At 38.5% G+C, this 17,488-nt stretch overlaps 1 long non-coding RNA gene across 2 annotated transcripts in view; it reads right to left on the bottom strand.

The window, feature by feature from the left end:
* The window catches only part of LOC122826715, a 75,818-nt gene that overhangs the window by 43,886 nt on the left and 14,444 nt on the right, over window positions 1-17,488 (bottom strand). For both annotated transcript variants that reach the window (XR_006369847.1, XR_006369846.1), the window contains exon 3: window positions 5,634-5,814. This is a non-coding gene — a long non-coding RNA (uncharacterized LOC122826715). The remainder of the gene's footprint in view (window positions 1-5,633; window positions 5,815-17,488) is intronic.

Genomic DNA, 17,488 nt, shown 5'->3' on the forward strand with positions numbered 1-17,488 from the left:
TCTTATGATACAGATCTGTAGCAGATCCCAATTTCTCTTTAAGAATTCTAATCGAGTTCAAAATGTTTTTCTAAGCTTTACTGGCGTGAGTAGAGGCGACGTCACACTGAGTGTGGGAAACCAGCTGCTTTAAAACAAGAATTTACAATTTGTGAACAAATGGAAACAGAGTTAAGACCCATGACTTAATTTCAATATCCAAACTACTGCCAAAATCTCCAATTGCAGCAATTTATTTTTTTAATTTTTAAGCCATTTTAAAAGCTTAAGAAAGACAAAGCTGGGTAACTGCTAGATTATATTCTGTCTGATATCAACTTCAAATTAATTCAAATAAGTTAATCTCTGGTCAGTTTGGTATAAAAAGACCAAAACTGATAAAGGTATTTCGTTCATTTCAGTTTTGTTTAACGAGAAATATTACGGTAAGATTAAAAAAAAATAATAAAAAATTCTTGTTCAAGAAAGACAAGCTAGTAAAACATTTTAACTGACAAAGTTACTCAGTAACACAAAAAGAGTAGCATGACTTACTAGAGTGAAAATGCAAAAGCTGAATAATGAAAACAAGTACATGAAATGGAATCAGCTTCAAATCAAAGTTATTTTGATTTTTAAAGCACCAAATGAAAACACCTTTCCAGTTGATGCGCTGTTTGTTAGCGCTCCTTCAGGTAGCGACAGGCAACAGCCAACAAGCTACCATAAAAGTTGTTTAAATACTTAATTCTTAAACACATTTGTGACAGCTATTACTGCTAATTTTAGTCTTCTTGAAAACAGCTTCCATACTGAAGATCACACACCTTGTAGAGTTGAGGGATTATGCTTTAAAGAAATTTTTGAGTTGCCAGCTACTGAGGTAACCCAAAAACCTACCGCTCATAACTACCAATAGATTATTTGATGCATCTCCACTCCAAACGAGCATATGATGAGATTAAACAAGCACTGAATCAACAGTCCAAACCTACATCTGAGAAGCAGGGATACAAACTATGCATCTGAATTTAGTAAAACCTGGTGAAGGGCAGGCTTTGCACCATCGAGTGACCTCTTCCGCTTCCTCTGAAAGTGCAATTAATTGCACTTCCATGCTGTGAGGAGTGCAGACCTATTATTCCTTGCGGACTTATTTTTCTTTAAACTCTTAAATATTCTATTAATTGATAATGTGCATACCCTTCAGGTTTACAGCAGCTCTGACACATACTCCAGCTATAAATCCAGTTGAAAGCTGACAGCTGAAGCAAAGATCCTGTAAAAAGCAACATCTGGATTCACTCCTTTCTACTGAACCCCATCGACGTGGATGTGAACTTATTTGGGATCACATGCACTGTGTTTTTATTGGAAAGCAGCAGATCCTCCAAGTTATGGGGGTATGCGTTTGTCATAAGACCTTTTAAATCCTGTGGAATGTTGAGAATGAGACCACAGGTGGTTGTTGCCAAAATATGAATGGAAATAGACAGGCCTATTTGGGCTTTAATTTATTTTTGCTCCATTGTCCATTTCTGCAGCTAATATTTTAATTTATGGCTTATGTTTATGAGTATTCTCATTATTTAATTAGAGGCTCCTAATCTGTTTATCATCACTTGGAGTCTGAAACGATGAGAAATGGCTACCGCTGTTGGAAGACAGATGACCAATTTGCGATTGTGACGGTAGAAACTGAACTCAGTGTATGAAATAATTAAATGGGGACATACACGTCTTAGATGCCAGAGATCCTCTGAACTGCATCTGATCTCGCAGCTGCAACATGTGGCTCTGATAGGGTGCACAGATGTCTTTCCATGGCTTTTTCTCAACTGTTTTTCAGATTTTTTTTTTCCGCAGCTGAAATGTCAAAACTAACGTGTGAGGGTTTGAAGCCTTTTTGTTTTTCCTCTGGAAAGAAAGACCATTTCCTGAGTTACTCAAAAGTTCCTCCACACTTTAGTTCAATATTAAAAACTCACACTTATTCAGACTCAAATTTATGAAATGTTGCATCAATTTATGCAATATGTCAGTATGAAAATTATGTGCTTTGCTTCAATTAACTTCATGTTCCACAAATCATAAAACATCACGATGCCAAAGCTGGCTTCCAATTTTGTTTTTGTCAAATAATTTTAAATCATGTACACCTAAAAATCTAATCTAAAACACAGACTTAAACTCTGAAATAAAGTACCTTAAAAGTAGATGCAGCTTCTTTAAAGATTATGTTTTTTTTCCCCTTATTCAGAGAAAACTTTGCTTTTGCAAGACACTAGCTAGTTGAAGTGGAGAGCTCCTGCAGTGACAGGATGCTGCATCATAGATGCTCAAAAGTGTGCGAACACAGATCCTTCCTCCAAGCAGCTTTTAAGACTTAAAAATACATCAGTCCTCCCAGAAAGATAATAAAACCCTAATGTGTTTACATCCCTGCAGTTATTTATACAGATTTTATTGCAAACAGCCTGTTTGCAAATGTGTAATGCAAAACCATATGTGCATGTTTTGATTTATTGTTTTTTAAAATTGTCCTACTTTATAGTACTTTTAAAAAATTTGACGTTACTGTACAGTTGCTTTTTTTTTACTTTCCATTTCTATTTTCTTCATCTTGGTGTAAAACTGCATGTTATGACTTGCCTGTTACATTAGTACTCATACACCTGAATTCTCCCACTGAGGAACAAATATTTTTAATCTATCAAATGAATTCAGTTCTTTTCTACAGTTAACGCTAGCTTAAAAACAACAACAAAAAAAACTTGTTCCTTGCTTGCTAACTAAATTATTAGCTAGCAAGCTAGCTTGTCAGAGAGGAAAATGCTAAATAGCACAACAACTAGCCTGACTGAACGCTGTTGTGTGAAGGCTGTAAAGTAATTTCTCTCATGACCTAAAGGGTTGCATAAACTTTTCAATTTGCAAGAATGGTGAAAAACGTCTTCACAGTTTGAACGGTCCAAATTACAGAGTTATTCAATTGCACATTTACTGAAGGTGTGAAATTGTACATAAAGTAAAAAAGAGCAAAAAACAGTAAATTGATGAAGCTTTCATCAGTTCCAAAATCTCCAAAATTCATTTATTCAATTTTCAAGTTAAGTACAATATTCTTAACAATTATTACTCTGTAATTTTCTTATATATATTTTGTGAGCCAAACTATATTAAAAGTATGACATTTGGAGATTTATTAAAAATTTTCATGTCCAAAATTGACTAAATATATCTTTAGTTTTACTCTTGACTTGCAAAACAATAAGGAAATGGGAAAGAACGTGGCGGCTGTTTGGCTTTCAGGTGCCTCTAACAGATTTACTCCATGAAGGAGCTGCCAGTTATTTATTCACTACAAGCTGTTGCCAAAGAACATTTAACTAACAACTACAATCAATAATGGAATTATGTTAATAATTCACTAAACAAAGTGACATGAAAGTCCATGAGTGATGCTCTGAGACTAAACAAGTAATCACTTTTAGCATAAGTCTGATCTTAGGAGTTATGTTTTATTGGTGTTGCGCTTAAAAAATGCATGATACAAAATATTTATCTTTATTTTTCAAAGGCCTGTGATGCAAATCTCTGATGGTGAGCGCCAAATGGATGTGTCTCTTCAAAAATGTATGCAATTGCACAAAGCACCCCCCGCACCCCTCCCTGCAGTTAGAGAGGCTTTTTTCATGAATTCGTTATGAAATGCCGGTTGACAAATACGCAAACATGAATATTGAAAACATTTACAGCGTTCTTACTTTATGAGTTGACACATTTAATATGCTGACTAAAAGCCTACAGTTCTAAATAGCCCCGGTGTATGTTTACGACAGCGTGCATCTGTTTGTGGTTATGTGCTGCACGCTTTTCCCGAGAGAGAGAGAAAGAGAGAGAGAGACTGAGAGAGGGGCTCACTTAGAAAACATCCTCCTTCCTCAAGGCTTCATAACAAGCACTCTTTGCATTACAAAGATAGGATGCTGCCATGCATGTTGTGCAATTTCAAAATGTGCGCTCATTGCATTCATCAAAATCCCCATGTTTTATTAGGATAGAAGTGCATTAAGCTTTAATACGGACGCCCGAGAAGACTAAACACTGCCGACACTCCGGCACGGTGCACACAAAAAGGAAGGGAAAGATTACCATTTAAATGCTTTAACACAATTGGATGTATTTGATTCATAATATTTATAACAAAGCGGGGAAGCAGATGTTGAAAGAACAGGGCCGATAAGCATATTTGCACTGATCTTTTCCGTATGTGATAGGGTGAGAAATACAGTGCAAACCGCAGTTTAACTACTTGACCAGAAAAGATTTGAGAACAAAAGTGGGTAAAAGATACGGAAAGCCATGTGTGACTTTTTTTTTTCTTGTGGGATAAAAATATAATGGGACAATTTTTCAATAAAGCACAGTAATTTCTAATTTCCACTCCCTGTCTTTCTTTTGAGGCTGTCTCACCTCACTGTAGGGAATTACACTTCTTCCCTTTGACTCCTTTAGTATTCTGGGGAGAAAAAAATAAAAAATCCACCTCAAAACAGCTAGACTGTCAGAGAGGAAAATGCTAAATAGCACTACAACTAGCCTGATTGAACGTTGTTGTGTGAAGATCAGAGTCTCAAAATTACACCTGACAATTCAAACACCGAAAAGTTTACACACGCACACACACGCACGCTTGCTCTCGCTCGTACGCACCGTTTCCCCATGTCACGCTCTCCTGGGGTGCTGCTTTATTAATGAGTTTGAAACATAAAAAGTATCCGGAGGACGGGAAGTGTCACTCATCAGAAAAGGCTGTTTTTGAACAGTCTTGGCGTATGTTAAAGAATTATTCTCTTTCATAAGGACAAGAGACAATCGGTGATTGCCAGGGCTTTTTTTTTTTTTGTTCAGCTGACCAGACCATGAATCCTTGTTCTCCGACAAGACATGAATATTGCATGTAAAGTCTGCAAAGTTTGGCTGCCCAGTGGGAGAAAGGAGAAGGCTGAAGGATGTAGACATGTGGTGCTGTTCATTATGACTGTTTGCAATGGGAAGGAGTGTGGGATTCATTACTGTGTGAGCGTTTATGGCTTTGGGAGGCTGAGCTAGCATAGGAGTGTTACTAATTATATCAATTAAATGCAATATTTTGGGTAAATAGAGATAACAAAACATGCAACAAGAAGATCAATCACCAGAGAGTTATTTTTCCTTTTTCTAAACTGGTCTGCCTCAATAGTAGCAGTGGATTTTTTTTCCACCTAAAAAAATCTTGAGGCCATAAAAGATTTTTTGCCACATTACAACCACAAACCTCAATGATTTTTGTTCAGAGTTTTTGCGCAAGGAGGCCCATAATTTTAAAGTGGAATAAAAAATTCTACAACCTTTGTAGAATTTTTGTTTTCCAGATACATTTGTGTTCAGCCTCATTTTCAGCGACACCCTTAAATAACACAGTGCAACACACTGCTTGTGAGTCTGCCTAACGGACTTACGGAGAGGAACTGCAGAGTGGTGGGAAACTGTTAACTGGATAAAAACTTTTTGTACACTCCATAAATCAAGCCTTTGGTAAAAGGGTGACAAGAAGAAAATAAAAACTTTGGTGAAGGAAAACCAAAAAGAAAGTCTTGTTTAAAGCTTACCACAAGCAGTGCTTTAAAGTGAGCCAGTACGAAGAACCACGACTTCAAAATCTCACTCGGTGAACCACGACTTTTGTCCAGTTTTTGGTGCGTACTTTCGTCGGTGTTGTAGCATGTGTTGCATCAGTCTGCATCTCCTCATCAATATGCTGCTCATACTTACAGCTCTGCACTCCACAGGCTGCAAAAAAAACAAACAAACAAGAGGACACTAAACTTGGGAACAACAAAACGGGACAGAATGGAACGAAGATGCGAATAAGTGCATTATAAACTGAGAATTGAACAATGAATAGTAAAAAAAAAATAAAAATACTGGCAGATCACTTTAAACAAAAGAACGAGGCGGCATAGCAGGTGAATTGTATGAGGACTTACTGATGAGCATGGATATAATAATACAGGATGTTAACTAAGCATGAAAGAACTTAAAAAGGACATAATAAACAGAGAAAAGCCAAATCTAAGCCAAGAACTGACTGGAATTGCACAAATAAAATACAAGAACAAACTGAAAAACTCAAAAGGAAAAACACTGTATGACAAAAGCACTTTTTCAAATAATTTTCTTTTTAATATAAAACGTATTAAACTATACAAAAGGTTAAAGACTCCCTCTTATGACAAAATAGAGGGTTTACTGTATCTTTCTGACCTTCAAAGATCTCAGCAGAAAGAAACTATCATCAGATCAACAGTGTTCAAACTAAAATTTTTAATTTAATCAAGCAGTGGATTTGTGTCCGTTTCTTGTAACTAGACGTTTTACACAACTAAGTAGCGATAGTTAATAGTCATATCGCACAAGAAAAGTATCTGTAGCAAAATTACTTCTAAATTTAGAAGTACAAGCACTTCTTTTTCCACTTAGAGCACTGGCCAGGAGCCGTAGTGGACACAGCACACATGTGGAAGATGATGCTCTACTCAGACGGGACCCAAAAACCGAGCTTTTTGGCCTTTAAATAAATTCATCCGTCTTGAACCTGACCACCTTTTTCCAGAATCAGACATGATTCTGGAAAAAGCATGGCAGCATCATGCTGTGCTGATGCTGCTATTCAACAGTGAAAGAGAATGTGATCAGAATTGATGGGGAGATGGACAGAGCTAAAGACAAGGCAGTCCTGGAAGAAATCCTTTTAAAGGAGACAAAAGCTTTTGGGACCAACTTTGTCTTCTAGCAGTACAGTGGTCCTACGTAAGGAGGAAAGGCCACAGCTGAAAGAATATTGATGTCCTGGAAAGACCCAGTCCAAGTAAAGACTTAATTCCAATTAAAAATTTGAGGAAAGGGTAGAGCATTTCTGCTTAGAGAAACTTTCTGCTCAATCTGACTGAGTTTGAGCTGGTTTGCCAAGAAGAATGCAAAAGTGCACCACAATATTAAAAGTTTTCCATTGCCAAGAGATCAAAAAGCAACACGCAACTTTCTTTCCACTTCCTAATGATATTTACATTGCCGTATCACAATAAATCCCAATAAAATTCCAGCTTGCGGTCTGACGATTAATGTTTGAAAGCATGTGAAAGGAGGCGAGGGCCAACCAATCAGTCAGCCTTCACCTTTTCACAGTGCTGAAAGGGTGAGCTACACAGAAATAAACATGCAAGCGGTTGACTTTAAAATAAAATGAGAGCATGCCAACTCCTGCTAGGTCTGCTGACATAAATATACATACATGAGCATGACAAACCCTCACACAGGAACTATTGCACAGACGTCAAGTATATAGACACACTCGCACGCTGAGCTCTGCTCCCATGTGATCTCGCCTCAGCCTTCCTGGACTGGAACAAATAATAGAGGGGAAGTCGACTGTGGGATTTTGAAGCTCTCCCTGTTAGTGACACTGTGTGTCAGTGCTGTATCCCTTTTCCTTTTTATTAACACAGCACAGGGAGCAAGGCCTTTGAATAATAAATACTCCAAAGTTTTCGCACAACTCCGGCCACAGATGCTCGTCCGGCAAACAATGTTGATGTGTTGAGGAAGTGAGTCCAAGAAGGAGTCTAGAATGAATATAAGATGCATGTTCTGACACAAAACACGACTGAACTGAGCTGGGCCTGGGAAGTGAGAGAGCCGGTGGCCTGAAACTTCAAAAATCCGTGTGTACACACAGACAACTGACATTCCTGGGAAAGGTGTAGAACTGCAAGATAAGCACAAAAAGAAGAAGTTGAGGATATTTTTCTGGCAAAAATCAAGAAAAGAAATCAAAGGGGAATATTCCCTATAGCAGAAAAAAAACAACATCTGAATAATAGTGACAAGACTTTTGCTTCATTATTCTGGCAAGCTGCGATTGACAACATTTTCAATCTCTCTTTGCCTAAGCCAAAAGAATCATAAAGACAAACCAGCCTGACATTTTTTTGGATCGGCATTCTTGAAAACTTTGCGTATTTCCACGAGGCTTACAGTACTGGGAGCCGACGGCAGCATGATGAAGTTCCTTAACTGGAGCAGCACATACTAGGGCGATGCACTCCACTTTCACAGAGAGATAAAAACGGGGCACGCTGAAGTTGAGGTGATGAACAAGGGGCCATTGTAGTAGTTGATGTGTCCATCGTCGGCCGATATTTAATACTCCTGTTCCGCAGCATGGCCCGAACATGACAGAAAATCATTAGCCACTGTGGGCTGTTAACTGTCACATGAGTGATTGAATAGGCAGTGAGCCATGGAGTTTTGTATGGCAGTTAAACATCTGTCCTGAAGATTCGCGGTGGCAGACGGTTGAGGTCAATGATGAGGCAGTTTTGGCAGGCAGCCACTCCTCCTCTCTGAGGTATTGGGAGGTGAGGGGGGCTCATTGGTATGTCACATCTGAATGGGGATCAACTACAGGTCAAGCCCACACTTTATACATCATTTCATAGTTCAGGTAATGAAATGCTGAGCTGGAAATAGTTTGAAAGGTATGCACACCTTTCTGAACTCCCAGATTTGGGAATCATGACCATTTAAGCAGTTTTGTTGGCCCTGGACATTATTCTGTGTATTTGCAAAAACTAACGCAGCTGTTTTGGAGACATGACACTAAATTGGCTGCTTCAGTTCCCTTTCCACATCGTGAGCTGCAGTGCGCTACTCAGACGGCTGTTGGTGCAGAGAGCAGCTGAAACATCACTCATCAAATTTTATGGTATTCAAAATAAAAAACTTAGAAAGTTTATGAAGCAGGAGAAGAACTTTGTGTAAGTAGTTTCTGTACACCTTTAACCTGAAGCACAGCTACATGTCATCTAGTTATCAATGAGTCACATCACAATAAAAACACTGGTCTTAGCCTATCACAAAAATCCTAACTAGTTTTGAATTATCCCAAAAATTTACACTCACACACACACGCATATATATAGTAAAAACTATTCCACATCGGGTTCCCATTTGTTTAGAATGAATCTCTTATATAAAAAAGAAAAACACACAAAAATGTCCTATAACAATTTAGTATTTATTTTCATGCATCTAGCAGTAAGTTTTTCCCACAATTTTCAAACATGACTGATGACTGATTTTACGTAATTTACAATTTAAGCCAATTAATATTACATATGACATATTGCTTTTTAAAAATTTATATTGTTTTTGTCCTCTAAGCTCTCTTTGTCAGGTTTTCTTTTACTATGATACCTCACAATTTCAGAACAACTTTTATCACTGCATTTATCAAACCGTTGTCATACCACTTCAAGCAAGGAAGCTCACTTTTTCTTTAAACATATCCAAGTGGGCAGCACCAAAACTGCCCCAACGGACAGTCTTAAAATATATCTCCATAGAGGATTTGGATTCTTCCATCTGATCCTCTCACCACACATCCTGAATCCTCTTCTTTAGAGGAGTCTTGACATACAGACCATGGTGGTGTATGCAGCCTATACATAAGACTGGTTGTGTTCAACAAGGGCCAAATCTCCATATTATTCCCTGTTGGCTTCTGCCTTTGTAGCAGGAAGCCCAAGTCGATGCACTCCCCCCTTACAAAAGGAGAAAAGAAGATTTCTGCAGGGGAAAAAAAGGGCCAAAAGTACCATATTAAATATTTTTAGAGAGCCAAATGTTCATTAAAAATCAACACTGGTAAATGTTTCTCTCAATTTCCTCTTCATCTAATGAAGCAATACATGAAAGACGGTAGGGGGAAAAAAAGAGGTATGAAATTGTCAAATTATAAATTAAGCTGCTGCTTCAATTATTTGCTTGGTTTGATAATAACATGTGGTTAATTTTTGAACAAGGTTAATTACAAGAGGGTTAATGATGTCCTTGTGAAAACCTAAGAACTCTTTTTTTTTTTTTTTGCCTAAATTACGCTGCTATATGCGAACCAAATGTTTTCTTCCGTTGATTCGCAAATACATTCAAAATTAGACGGCCTGAAAGAGGAGGCCATGTTCTAATGTGACATATCTGAGCAGCTTCTTGGAACATTTTGTAACAATAATTGCCGGAGTCGACTTCTCACCAGAGGTAATCGGAATCTTGCCGTCTTCAGTCGGTGGCCAATTTATTTTATGAGGTAGTGGGATATTGCACATGGTGTGTTGCGGTGCGTGTGTGTGTGTGTGTGCGTGACAGTAAGGAGAGCTAGAGAGGAACAAACAAAGGGCAAGTTGGTGTGATCACTCATTCACACTGGAGCTGCTTAACGTAGAGCTCTACAGGGCATGATTACCAGGCCTTGGGTGATTCTTCAACTCTCCATCTGACACTCGTTGCTGCTGCTCTCCACGTTCCATTCCTCTCTCCTAATTCATCTCTCTAAATCGTTTCCCTTTAACTCTGCGCTTTATTTTTTTTTCTCCTCCGTCTTGTCGCCACGGTGTTTTATTTACTCCTGCAGCCCCCTGTCTGTCTTTATAATGTGTTTCTGCCAGTCTGATAAATACAGCAGTTTGTCTTTTTACAGTGCCCATGACGCTTACAGTTAATGTCTTCCCATCCACCTCTGCTATTTATCAGGCTTGAGACGGGCATTTACTGCGTGTGTGCAGGTCCCTGGTGGCAAATTTCAAAAAGACCGTTAGGTTTCATGTGCAGATAAATAAGTTGCGTCTACGCTACAAGTTGCAGGGGTAGACGGCTCTTTATTTTATAGAAGCAATTGCCTCTTAAAGGAGTTTAGTTGAATCTGAGTTTGCGAGGATGGAGCTTTGACTGCAGATTGACATAATCAGCAGGACTTGGTGTTAATTCACCAAAGGTGTCTCCCATCTTCATCAAAATGCAGGACCTGATGACAAAAACTGATTTTAAATTTGCGTTCCACTAAATAATAAAAAGGCGTTGAAAGCATTTTTTCACAGGTTTTTTTTTTTTACCTGCATCTCTTCTAGTGTTGAATCGGTTTCTATTAAATTATACATGCAAATTGAGGAACATATTGACCAAGTCAAAGAAAGCACAGTGTATTTTTGTCAATATCAGGATCAATTGCCACCTGATGGTTTTGATTAAAAGTGCAGATGTTTGTTGTTGTTTTTTTTTCAAAGATAATTTTTTTTTAAATATACATACCAGTATACATGCCATTACATCAATAGGTCATGAAAGAAAAACATACTCAAAGATCATATAGGTTGATGGACCCTGATCTGTTTAACATAAGCAGCAATGTGTGGACTTGCAAAGAAAGATGCACACTTTCAAACAATGACGTCCACAGAACAACATTAAGTTCTTTAAGCAGGAAAAATAAGTTAATTTGGAATCATTAATTAAAGTCAAACAATTAAAATCAAACTAGAGTAACATAAAAACAAAAAGAAGATAAGTTAGTGTTACCTTGCTATTTTAATTCCTTTGAATAAAAACATCTTTAACACTGTTTGGATCAATGTTGACCCAAAGAGGCATCCGTACTTCAAAACTTATCTGTTCTGCAATTTAACCTCCCAACATTTCCATGATTATTTTTTGCTCTTCCAATTATTTTTCTGAGTTTTTCAAACAAAAAATTATTTGAAGCACCTGAAGTGCTAGAATTTTGCACTAAATGCATCTACAACCTTACCGGTACGTTACACAAGTTTTTATTTTGGATGAACACTTCAGCATTTTACACATCTAGCTTTCAGAGTTTTTAACTGAGAAAGAAAGTTAGGAAAAAAGTCCCACATACGTTTTTTGCTGAAGTTAAAATTCACAAAAATATCAGTGGCTAAATCAACAAATATTCAAAAAGCAAAAAGTCAAGAAACAGAGTGATAAAACGTTGGATGTTGAGTGAGCCGAGTCTGAGCTCCTGTTCGATGGGTTTAATCTCCTCTTGTTAGACGTACACGAGGGATTTAGGGTGACTTTTAAGTGGACTAAAACATTACAATGATGGCCCTGCACAAATCTTTTCATGCTCTACCCAACAGAGTTCTTATAGACATGCTTGGCTTAAAACCACCTTGTTAACAAAAAGAAAGTGGGAAAGAGAGTTAAAAAAAAAAAAGAAAAAAAAATCACCCTGACACTTCTGCCGTGTGTACTTGAAAAATTTCAAACACTTGTCTTTTCTTTACCATAATAGATGTCAGTTTTTCTCTGATGTAGCTCAAAAAAAGGGGGTGCGGCACACGGGGTCTCGCTCTTCACCGCGTTCGAAGCCATCACTCAATAGCGAAAAGGATCTGTGTTGTTCGACATCAAACAAAGGAGACATTCGTAGCATCACCTGCAGAGCGCTCCAAAGGGATGAAGCAAAATATCTTCAAATCACTTGTCCAAGACATTTCCCCCTATTAAAGCTGCCTGCACGCAGGCTTTAAGGCGGAGACAGGCCCTTTAGATAAGCTAAACCAAACCCGGGTGTTACAGCTGAGAGATCACACACGCAGTCTCTGTTCTGTTACAGAGCTCTCCTTTGGTACAGCATGCCATTAAATAAATTTTTTTTTAAATACTAAGAAGGCTGCAAGTTAAATAGCATTAAACGGGAACCAAGTTAACCGTTTACTTGTAAAGGCAAAGTCAAATTTTATTTTATGTATAGTTTTAAATTTAGATATTTCTATTAAGTCATAGTTCTGATTCAACTGTGTAGAAAACAAATTCATATTTTGGAAAATCGTTCTTTTCTTCATCAGAAATTTGATATTATTGGTTGTATTGGCTCGATTTTTAGGTGAAACCTTTACTTTTATTTAGAGCCGGTGTGGGTGTGTGCACCTATTGTATCTGTTACAATGTGTATGACTCCCAACTGTGAAAATCTGGTAGTAGCGCTTCAGTTCTAGGTGTGTTGGGGTGTGTGTGTATGTGTGCACCTTGTATATATATAAATATATATGTGTGTGTTGTAATCTCAGCAGCAGATCATGTTTTCCAGGCCTCAGATGAGGCAAAGCAGCTTTGGCAGCGGGCCGTTTCATCTCAGGCACTGGGGCCCAAAACAAAGAGAAAATGATTGATTGGATGATGAATTATTTAGAGGTGGAGAGCTGAGGAATGAACGAGCTTGCGCTGGAGAGAAAGAGAAGATAGGCGGAAAAGCAAGTGAGATAGCGGGAAAGAGCGAGTGTGTGTGTGTGTGCATGCAGGTCCAGGCTCCCTTTATCACTCGCTCTGCTTGTAGAAGATAGGAATTAAAGGAAAAACTTGCCCCTAATTGTACTAATGCGTGTCACTGCAAATTTGCCAAAATAAAATATTGATGTGGATGCGGTGGCAGGGCTGCAGCGTGCCGAGCACTGATTGGACAGGAGAGATGTTTGCCCAGGGATCTATAGGATAGTAGGACCTACATGTAGGAGTGCACTAAAAAAGAAAAGCAGCTCATATGTCCTTATACCTCAGTTTATTTGCATACTCTTCCCTTTTTTAAACTTTATATATACACATACACACAGCTAGGCATAGCTTATTTTCCCACTATGTCATTGACAGAAATGTACAGTTGAATTCAGGCAAGTAGGATGTCATACCCAGATGGACCACAGGGGGCACTGATGTGATATGCGAGGAAGAAACAAACAAGAGTTGAGGAAAAGGTTGAGAGACAGATTGAAGGGGGGAAAAAAGTGTGCAGAAAGGAGAAAGAAAAAGAGAGACTGGATGTGGGCGGGAGAGGTAGAGGAGTGCAATGAGGCAAGGCTGCAGGGATGAACGCAAAGCGTCTCTCTCCCTTCATTTTTTCAATATCCCGTCCTCATGAAATTTCATTTGGATTGTAAATGTTCAGTAATTTACCATCATAAATGTGTAATGGGCCCCTGAATCCAATGACATTGTGCTGGCTAATCAAGTCATTTGAAAATGAATATAGATCTATTAAAGGGGAACTCAGCATTTTGCCTTTGTTAAGACTGGCACGCTGTCAAACGTAGGGATGGTTTCTTAAAGGGAGGATTCCACTAAAAGGTTTTCATAAAGAAAAGAAAAAACAGATTTTCACCCAAAACACAGTTCCTGGTTTAAGATGCTTTTTTTGCCAAATTCCGATTTGTTTTGTCATTAGAAAGCGTACTCGTAAGGCGCCGCAGGAGAGAAGGGACTCATTTAAAACCTCGTTCCGAAAACCGACAGTTGGGACTGGCACTTAATGATGCTTCATTTTCAGATGGGAAAATATTGCAAAATTAAATTCTTGGGATTAAACTGCTTTTCGGTCCCACGGCATGCAGCCAAAGGGAAAAATAAAATAAAATAAAACACACACAATAACACACACACTCTGTAGGATTACTGCCTCTTATCTGCGAGAGACGAGAGACGAGGCCCGAGGCGCTACCTACAAACACTTAATCAAAAACCAAGTTAAACTTGTGGCAGCCTGTGACTCTTAGAAACAGAGAGCAATGGAGAGCGCAGAATGCAAATTGCTAATGTGTGAAGCTTGTCTGTCTGTGTTCGCGTGTGCATCTATTAAGACTAACTCTGGAGGCAAGTAAATATTCCCTAATAAAACCCCAAAAGGTTCTAAAGGATTTGGATGGAATTCATTAACTACATACGAGTATCAAGAAGTCTACCAAGAAAACATGAAAGTTTTAAACAGTTTTCTAAAGCATGCAAACCAAGAAGACAAACTTGTCAAACAAATAACGAAAACCTTTTTGGTTTTGTTGAGCATCCCCAGCACAAGATGTTCAACAGATTTCAACATTTCCTAGTAAATTCTTTCCACCATTTCAATATTACTTATGGGAGTCACTTAACCACAATTAATACTATTAATAATTAGAATTTTGTGTAAGTCAGGTTCTCAGTATAGTTTTTGGTTATGAATTGTCCCATGTCTGACATATTTTTATGCTGCGAATGAAGTAAAAACTACAAAAGTACAAAATGGCAAACATGAAGAGTACCAAAAATTTTATATTTAGGGGTAAGAAAGAGCTGGAATTTAGTAAATGAGAGCAACTCTTCCTACAAATCAATATCCTACATTATGTTTCTTATGTAGTATACACATTTTTTTTTGTTTCAGTACACCTGTGTCTGTCTTCTACTGACCACCTTTTCTGAGGGTTTAGTTAGTAAAGCTATGATACAAAGGGTGGTTTTCCCTCAGATCAGTATTTCATGATCTGCCAATCTTCTGGTATGTTCACACATAATCATCTCTCATGTTTAAACAGGATGACCTGAAAATAAACGCCAAGGCAATGAAAAGGCAACAATAGCTTAAATAATCAATTGTTGCATCAGACGCACATTCAGAGATGCTATTCTGCTCACATTGAAGCATATGAACCACAACAGCTCACACTCCTGACAAAAAACAGTAACTGGGTTTATAATGTACAAAGACCCTTCAAATCAGGACAATAGCAGACAGTAAATATGAGTTTCAACTGCAATATTCCTATGGGATGATAAAAACTGGGAGTAAAAAGAGGAAAAAAAACACAAAAGAAAAGTAAAAGCGGTTCGTGGTTCAGGTGGCAATGCAATGGTATTGGATTTGGACCCCTTAGTAACAGCTGAACATTGTTCAAATACCCCCTACTGACCATGCCCACACATGACCCGTCTTCTGTTGTCTACTTCCAGTATATTACTCTATCAAAGCTCAAATAACCTCAAACAAGCCTCTCAAAGCCAAGAATCCAATGGCCTCCACAGTCACCAGATCTTAATTGAATGGATTATGTATTGGATACGGTGGAACAGAAGATCTGCATCAACTGCACAACTGTCTATCAACACAAACCAGAACCTAGGCAGAAAGTTGCCAACATCTAGTTGAATCTCTGCCATAAGGAATTAAGTTCTGAAAGTAACCGGGAATGCATCCCGATTCTAGCTGTGTACCTAATAAAGTCGCTAGTGAGTGTTAGAGTAGTTTTGTACCATTCACTTAAATCCATTATTGATCACAGAGATCTAGAATGTCCAAAGCTGAGAGTGTTATCTTTCTTCTCCTTGCTTTAGATACTTTCGGATACCTCTTAACCCTTCTCTCCTCCTGCTCTCTATCCCCCTTTTCCCTCTCTTGGACCTGGTGCAGCAATCAAGGAGCAGAACTCATTTATCAGGTATGATGGTGGCAGGGGGTGCATTGTGCACTGGTGGGGGGTACTTGCTTAGCCTGAATGCACTGCTGTAGGCTACTCCCCTGTTGTAAGGTCATTATAATTAAGACCCGACTCGCAGATGCGGACTGTGCCTTTGAGGTTCAAACGTCTTTCCACCCTCCTTCCATCTTGCAGAGTACTTTTCTGCCCAATTTGATAAACAGTCTTATCCCGCACCAAATATTAGGGTTCTATCTGTGAATATTGATTTGTCTGTGGACTCAGCTGAGGTGGAATGAGTTGGATTTCCTTAATTTCCTTCAGTGATTACCTGGTGGAAATAGATTATTAGAGTTTCAGTGATTGTTGCAGATAGAAAGTGTGGGGCTTGACTGACCACTTAAGATTGCTAATCTAGGATCCTGAACTTGTTCTAACTTCAATTACAGCAGCTTGGCGAGAGAACAATAAAGAGAAGAGATGACCTATTGATGAATTTTATGGTAAATCTGTGCAATCTTTCTCAAGTGCTCCATTTTCATTTCTGAACTTGTTGGCCAAGAGGGAGAGAAGAGACATCTCTGTTCGCAACTTTCACACAGAGCAGAGGTTACGCACTACATAAAGTGTAGCCCAGTACAGGCAGTGAGCTCTTTGATGGCAAACGCATCCAGATGGGCCAGCTGTTAGCCAATTACCGCAGCCACATTTTCTGTGCGTCACTAAACTGGAAGCCTCCAAGTGTTTAACATGGAGGCCAGTTAATGCCCACTCCCTGCATTTGCAATGTCTATTTTCTTTGTGTTGGATATGAATGAGTGAAACGATTTTGTCTTCCTGCAGGAAAGATCCTCCTTAACCAGAAATCCCAAAGCTAAACCTCAAAGATCATCCTAAATATCAGTTTCATAGTCTCAGTGACTGATGACATAAACTGCTGACATAAACTGTGCGTCAGTATTACTGTGGGATGGCTGTGTGCATCGCTGCTTTTTCTAAAAAAAGACTTCGCACAAAGTTTTTCCTGTATCCATGCAGGTACTTGCAAAAGCATGCATGAGCCTGGACCTATTTCACAGCATGTCTTATTACAGCCATGAGGTTTAATGTATTTGGGGGGGGATTTTATTTGATAGACAAACTGCAAAACAGCACTTTGTTCCTGCTACTTTCCCATTAAAGCCAGAGTTTATGGGTTTATATCTAATAGTCATCTTATAAAAGGATTCTCTACACCCGAGTCATAGATCTGTGCAGCTCTATCAAAGTTACCATGAGAATGAAAAACAACAAAGGGCTGGATGGTCTGAATAAAAGACAACAGTTCTAGTCCATAGGACAGGATACAAGTAAGATATTTCAATACATTTATTTGTTCTATACTTGGAGGC

This window comes from Gambusia affinis, linkage group LG23 (assembly GCF_019740435.1).
Source record: "Gambusia affinis linkage group LG23, SWU_Gaff_1.0, whole genome shotgun sequence".
Classification (NCBI taxonomy): Eukaryota; Metazoa; Chordata; class Actinopteri; order Cyprinodontiformes; family Poeciliidae; genus Gambusia; species Gambusia affinis.